This window comes from Scylla paramamosain, chromosome 36 (assembly GCF_035594125.1).
Source record: "Scylla paramamosain isolate STU-SP2022 chromosome 36, ASM3559412v1, whole genome shotgun sequence".
In the NCBI taxonomy this organism is placed as follows: domain Eukaryota; kingdom Metazoa; phylum Arthropoda; class Malacostraca; order Decapoda; family Portunidae; genus Scylla; species Scylla paramamosain.
In genome coordinates, this window is record NC_087186.1 from 16,059,408 (window position 1) to 16,066,907 (window position 7,500).

The following is a 7,500-nucleotide window of genomic DNA, read 5'->3' on the forward strand; positions in this document are numbered from 1 at the left end:
TTATGAAAAAAAAGTGGAGTTTTTTTTTTATTTCTTCTTTTCCAGGTTACGAAATAAAGAAAAAAGATTGTAATGCGAAAAAAAAGAACTCTTAAAAATAATGAAAGAACGATTCTGTTCTCTTGCAGTTTACAGAATTAGTAAAGACTGCATTACGAAAAAGTGCCTCAAAAACTTGCATTATTGGAACACGCACATTCTTTCCTTCCACAAACCAAATATATAAATAAAAAAATAGAATAAAAAATAGCACCAAAGTATAAAGGAAGAATAAAAATCAAAGGAACACGAAAATCCAAAATGTTGGTAATCATTATGCAAGGTAAGAGGTTAATTATAGAAGTGGTCTTAATTACTGCACGTGAACCTGACATTTGGGCGTCGCTGGCTGCAATTAATGACCTGATAACCAAACCAGGCCCGTCCACTCCACTCACTCTCTCCCCGCGACGCCTCACCGCCTCCCTGCTAAATTGTTAACCCACAAACTTCCACTCGCTGATACTCCGTCCACTGGGAAATTCGACTTATAAATTTAATCCTTTGACTTTTTTTTTTACCCATTACATAATTATTTTGGTTAGATTTATTCAACTTGGAAATTTTTACCCAGAAATCTTCGTCTCTTTGAAAAATTTGGACTCGGGATGATGTGCACCTTTGAAAACTTTGAATTGTTCTTTATTTTTCCTTATTCCTTCTTACCTCAGTTATTCTCTCGCTCATTTTTCACCCAGATTTTTATTCATAATTACTCACCCCATTGAAAATTTGACCCATAATTATCCCTGGCCATCCATAAACGTCGCAAAACTAAAACAAAAAAAAAATATCAAAAATTATAATTGAAGGAATAATTTTTTGAGGTTTATGTTGTGAGTGAAACATTCGAAACTTTCACTCTCTCTCTCTCTCTCTCTCTCTCTCTCTCTCTCTCTCTCTCTCTCTCTCTCTCACAAGCACATCCGCGTATAAAAAGCAATAATTTGCGAACCAGTTTCCTGTTTAGCAAGGCAGGGTCATGACAGGTGTCCCCCGGGCGCCCCCAGAGAGAGAGAGAGAGAGAGAGAGAGAGAGACGAGAGAGGCGAGAGAGAAAACAAGAAGTCGGGTATTTGTAATCAGAGCAAATTTGCAAGTTTACCTGATAAGATGTGTTCACTTGGGTGCCATTTTCTATGCACGTGTTGCTTTTGTACAGTCGAGGACAAAAGTATAGTAACATATCATGCTCACTTCTACTTCTCTTGCCTTCGTACACTCAAAAAATGCTTCAGTGTTTGACTTTACAGTTTAACACGCTGTAGTGGAGATTATCTGGGTTTTCAAGGGTGTTTTTCATGATTCTACTGATAATTTAGTCATTAATTTTCTTCTTTTCTGTTCCCAAACGCTTCTGTATATCATCTCGTTTACTTTTAACATGTTCTAATGAAAGTTACCCGAGTCTTCAAGGGAGTTTTCAAGATTCTAGTGAAAGTTTAACAAATATTCTAATTCTTCTATCATCAGTTTCCTTGTCTTACCTGTATTATTCTATTTTCAGGGTTTTTGTGTGTTTTTATGATTCCAGAAAAGGCTTAACAGATATTCCACACTGCCACAGAACAGAATGTTTAAGAATTTGAGACTTAGCAAACTTCCTTCAACCAAACTTTTCGAGTCAAGAATACATCAGCGTCATGTTTGAACAGACCAGAACTCTGAAGAATAAGAGACAATAATTTTTCCTTCCAACAACAAATTGAAGTACTCGGGTTAGGAAGGAACACATCAGTCCCCAGGTTTTATCAGCCAGTGACCGGATGAGGGAACATGAGATTCAATGAAGATGCAGAAAACAATAAAAATAATAGAAGTAAGACCACTCCACTTCTTCGGGGCATGACTACTGCTAATAGTTTCTGTCAGTTGGAGATTAACAGCCATCTTCTCCCGTCTCCTCCTGTCTCCTTCCGTCTATTATCAAGGTAGAAGCTGAGGAAGGCATAAGTAAAATCCTCAGGATCAGTAATCAGGGCAGGACGAGAAATAATGGGTTTAAGTTTGACAAAGTTAGATTGTAAAAGAAGAGATAGGAAGGAATTAGTTCTCAAATAGTGATAGGTTAATGAAATAGACTCAGCAATCAGGCTGTTAGTGCTGAGTTATTAAAGAGCGTTAAAAGAAGATTAGAGAAATTTATGGATGAGTATGATAGGTGGAAATAAATAGGCATATCTCACAATAGGAACTGCCACGTGTAGGTCTGATGGCTTCCTACATCAGCTCTTGTTTTTTTTTTACGTTTTTATGCTCTGATCAACCAAGAGACAGGTAAAGAGGACGGGTCATGTCTGATTCAGGGACTGCCACGTGTAGGCCTGATGGCGTCTTACACCAAGCCTTGTTTTCTTGTATTCTTATGCTCTTATCAGCCAAGACACACAGACGAGGAGGTCCCCAGTTAGCCAGGCAGTGCGGGGTGAGGAATGAACGTGTCCTGGGGGAGGCATCCTAGGTAGCAGGTGCGGGAGGCGTTCTCAAGGTGGCCGGCCTAAAAAGGTGACATGGGAAAGGGATACGGAATGAAGTGAAGGGTGGAAATGGGTCTGTCCCCGGGCGGTCATCTAACGCAGGTAACTCTCCCCACACACACACACACACACACACACACACACACACACACACACACACGCCACCTGAGTCTGTGTTAGTGTATTTATCTACGGGGTTTTACGTAAGAAAGGAAGTAAAAACTGGAGAAAAACATTTAAGATTCCTTCCTCCTCCTCCTCCTCCTCCTCCTTCTCTCTCCCTACGATCTCTTATTCTCTTTCCTTTCTTCACTTCCTCTCCTCTCCTCTCCTCAACCTCCTCCTCCTCCTCCTCTCTTTACTCTCCCTCCCTCCCTCTCTCATCATGCCCATCTTCCCACCTCTCTCTCTCTCTCTCTCTCTCTCTCTCTCTCTCTCTCTCTCTCTCTCTCTCTCTCTCTCTCTCTCTCTCTCTCTCTCTTCATTCTCCTCTAAACCCTTACCTCCCTATCCTCTTCCCTCAGGCCCTTCCTCTCCCTCTACCAACTTTATCTCCCTTCTTCCTCCTCCTCCTCCTCTCTCCCTCTCTTACCATGCCTGTCTTCCTTCCTGCTTCTCTTAACCTCTTCTTTCCTTCTCCTTCTCCCTCTCCCTCTCTCTCCCAGCATGCCTAATTCATCACACAATGATAGTGGTTTCCGTGCCCCCTGCGGCGCCCTGACGCAGAAAAACAGCCGTGACCAAACACACTCACCCCACCAGCTTGCCGAGGCGGGATTCGAACCCAGGGTAGAAGGCAAGCTCTGAACCATAGAGCCAGTTGAGGGAGAGGGGGAGGGTGATAGGTGTTATGCAGTGAATGGGGTGACGAATGACTGGTGGTGGTAGTTGTAGTTGTGGTTGTGGTAGTAATAGTAGTAGTAGTAGTAGTAGTAGTAGTAGTTGTAGTGATGATGATGATGATGATGATGATAATAATAATGATAATAATAATAATAATAATAATAATAATAATAATAATAAAGAGCGAACCTGTTAGTTTACTTTTCCTCCTCCTCTTCTTCCTCCTCCTCCTCCTCCTCCTCCTCCTCCTCCTCCTCCTCCTCCTCTTCTACCCAACGACCTCCATCACTGTTTCTTTTTCATTCCACCTCTCTCTCTCTCTCTCTCTCTCTCTCTCTCTCTCTCTCTCTCTCTCTCTCTCTTATCTTTGTTTTCTTTGTCTTCTTTGTTATTTATTTTCAAGGATTCCGTTTTCTTTCAGTTTTATTTATTTTTCATTCTTTTCACATACTATTTATCATGTTTTTCTTTTGTGTTTTTCTTCCTTATTTTTATAGTTTTCTTTTTTTTCATATTTTTTCGTTCAATGTCAGAGAAAAAGAGAGAGAGAGAGAGAGAGAGAGAGAGAGAGAGAGAGAGAGAGAGAGAGAGAGAGAGAGAGAGAGAGAGAGAGAGAGAGAGAGAGAGAGAGAGAAAGTAAACAAAAAGATCTAGTTAGTATCAGGTGCGCAATGTTGCCAAGTTAAGGCCACGGGATACCTTAGTCACAGTTACCAACTACCACCATCACAAGTAGTAGTAGTAGTAGTAGTAGTAGTAGTAGTAGTAGTAGTAATTGTAGCAAGGTGATACCTACATGAACACCTACTGCTACTACTACTACTACTACTACTACTACTACTACTACTACTATTATTATTATTATTACTATTATTATTAATATTCTAGTCATAAATATGAATGATAAAGGAGAAATCAAGTAAAAAAATATAAAATAAATGCAAGACGCACTAAAGGATAGAAGGTGAGCGTTACACACACACACACACACACACACACACACACACACACACACACACACTGATTTGGCAATAATACAATTTACCTTGACATAGTAAAGCAGTGTTACCAACTCAGCGCGCGCACACACACACACACACACACACACACACACACACACACACACACACACAGACGTTTTCATTACCAGTCCGTCTGAGGAAAGCAAACAATGTACAACAAGAATATTTATAAACATACATAAACGTACATAAACACATTACGCACATCAAAGTCCCCTGTGTGTGTGTGTGTGTGTGTGTGTGTGTGTGTGTGTGTGTGTGTGTGTGTGTGTGTGTGTGTGTGTGTGTGTGTGTAAACCTGATTCATTCTCCCAAAAGCGACAGGAAGGTGACACAGGGAGGAGGAGGAGGAGGAGGAGGAGGAGGAGGAGGAGCAGGAGGTCCCTTTCGTCTCCTCCTCTTCCTAGTCTCCTACAGTTTAATATATTTTACTCCACATCCTGACCTTCAAGAGCTAAAATTAGACACATAGGAAGAGGAGGAGGAGGAGGAGGAGGAAGAGGAAGAAGAAGAAGAGGGAGGAAAGATACGGAATGCTGGTAGAAACATGAAAGATAAAAAGGTGAAAGAGAGAGAGAGAGAAAGGGAGAAAGGAGAAGAGGAGGAGAAAGAGGAGCACTAGGAGGAGGAGGAGGAGGAGGAGGAGGAGGCTGGGAGACCTGATTGGGAGGAAGGACAAGACGTGGGTTACATATTTGGGTTAAGAGGACAAGCGGTGTGACGGGGTAGCCTTGCAAGGGAAATAATGATTCGAGCAGGAAAGCTATTGATGATGATGATGATGATGATGGTGGTGGTAGTGGTGGTGGTGGTGAAATAGATAGGTATGAGATAACTGTATAGGTGATGATGATGGTGATGGTGGTGGTGATGATGGAATGGACGAAAGTGAATGAGATAAAAGTGAAGGTGGTGATGGTGGTGATGGTGGTGATGGTGGTGATGGTGATAGTGATGGTGATAGCTACGTAGAAACTCCATTTTTTTTCTAATGATGATGGTGATAATGAAAGTGATAGTGAAAGTGATGAAAACAATGAAAATGAACACAGAACAACAACATCAACAACAACAAAAATACAATAACAAAAATAACAACAACAACAATCACTCCCTCTTTCCCATAATTTTTCCCTTCCTTCCTCCCATCACTCGTTAACCCCCATGGCTTTATTCACCCATCACTCCACCACTCAGTCATCCATCAGGCCAAAACCAAGCCAGGCCAAACTTTCTAATAATATGCATCAGTAATTACTAGTCACATCAGTCATCGAACAATAATAATAATAATAATAGTAATAATAATAATAATAATAATAATAATAATAATAATAATAATAATAATCACCATTCATTGTAATTCTCACTCATAACTTCACCCAACATTTCTCCATTCAATGTAGCTGTGTTTTTTTTTTTTTTTTTTCTCTCACCCTCTACTCGGCTCTCTGTTACTGTTCTGAGCCAGCGAGACCTTGATCCAGTAAAATCACTCCTTTTCTAGTCTGTCGGCCGGCCCAGCCCAGCGCTCTCTCGGGTCCCGCGCTCCTAAAGACTTAAGTTCGAGTCCCGTAGATTTCTTTCGCTTCTACTGTCTGAAGAGTGCTGGCTGGAAGCTCTATGTTATCTTGGCTTGTTTCTCGTGATTTTGGGTTTGTTTTGGTGAGCTTTGTGGTCTGTGGGGGCTTGCAGTAGATGGTATGCTTTGAGTAACCGTTGTTAGAAGCGGGGCGTCATCTTGGCTTCTCTAGTGTTTTGAGGCTTGCTTCAGTCTACTGTGGTCTCGTAAATTCTGGTAGTTAGTGTATTTGTTTAGTCGTGGTGGTAAGAAGAGAAGCTTTCCTAATTTCTTCTCTTTGTCTTCTGTATTTGCTCTCATTCAAAAGTCGTCTAGCTCATATTTTGAAACGGTCTGTTAATCTATGTGTTTTCCTATCGATGATGCAGAATCCTTGTTAAACTACCACTGGAATCTCTCTCTCTCTCTCTCTCTCTCTCTCTCTCTCTCTCTCTCTCTCTCTCTCTCTCATAACAACACCCTTGAAGAGCAGTGTGGTGTCTGGAACTTGTTGAAATATGTCGAGCAAGACGCTGGCCTGCTTGAGAGTGCGGTCTGTGATCAGTTAATATCTTGTAAACCAGAGCATGGACAGCTTTGCACATGTGAATTCGACAGAGTACAAATTAAACATTCCCTTTGTGTTCCGTTTTCACTCATTCAGAATTCCCCTGATATGTAAATTCCCTACAATCTCAAAGTAGAAGGAGCAGATCAGGAACAAGACTGAGGGAAAGCTAAGGGTCCTGATGTTAGTAAGTCTGCAAAAAAGCCTGACAGTTGCTAGTGGAAGGACTTAAGACCACGGGGCAATTGAAAACTCTTATGTGTTATGTCTGCAAATCCTAACAATTAAAGACTAATGGAAAAATAAAAACGTTGAAAGCAAAAGACCCTGAAGTGTTGAGCGTCCTTACAAACCCTAACAAACAGTAGATCAGGGGTAAGACAAATGCAAAACCAGACCCTGCTGATACTTTACAAACCCTGACAAATAGTAGATGATCAGGAAGAATGAAAGACCCTGAAAATTAAGAACCCTGATCAGTAAACTCTCTATAAACTATATACCCTGACCACTGGACCCTGAAATGATGAACTGAAGGGAAGACTGAAGACCCTGATGCATTAAACCCCTACAATCCCTGACAAACGGAAGATCAGGGTAAGATTAAGGGACCCATGAAGACCTAAACCCTCCACACATCCTGATAATTGGTGCTAAGGGCTCAGGGTAGGACAGAGGAGGGAGCGGGGAGCTTGGAGTGAGGAGGTGAGCGTGTCGTCCCTGAGTGTCCCGCCACGGCCTCCCGCCCTACAGGAAGATAACTCTACACCTTCACTACCTAGCTACCGCAACCCACCTACAGTCTGCTGGATCACTTTACACTTTTATTGCTTTGTTACTTTACTGGCCTCAATGTTGCTTTAGTCTGCCTGAACCACTTTATACTTAACAATTACTTATTTTTGTCTTTTGCAGTGAAATGGGTTTAATCCATTGTCTTTAATTTACGTTACTTGGATATTTAGTTGGTTCCACTTTAAAATACAATAAA

General features: G+C 41.3%; 1 protein-coding gene across 2 annotated transcripts in view; it reads right to left on the reverse strand.

Moving 5' to 3' along the window:
• The window catches only part of LOC135091130 (venom allergen 5-like), an 88,853-nt gene that overhangs the window by 18,774 nt on the left and 62,579 nt on the right, over positions 1-7,500 (reverse strand). The window lies entirely within an intron of this gene.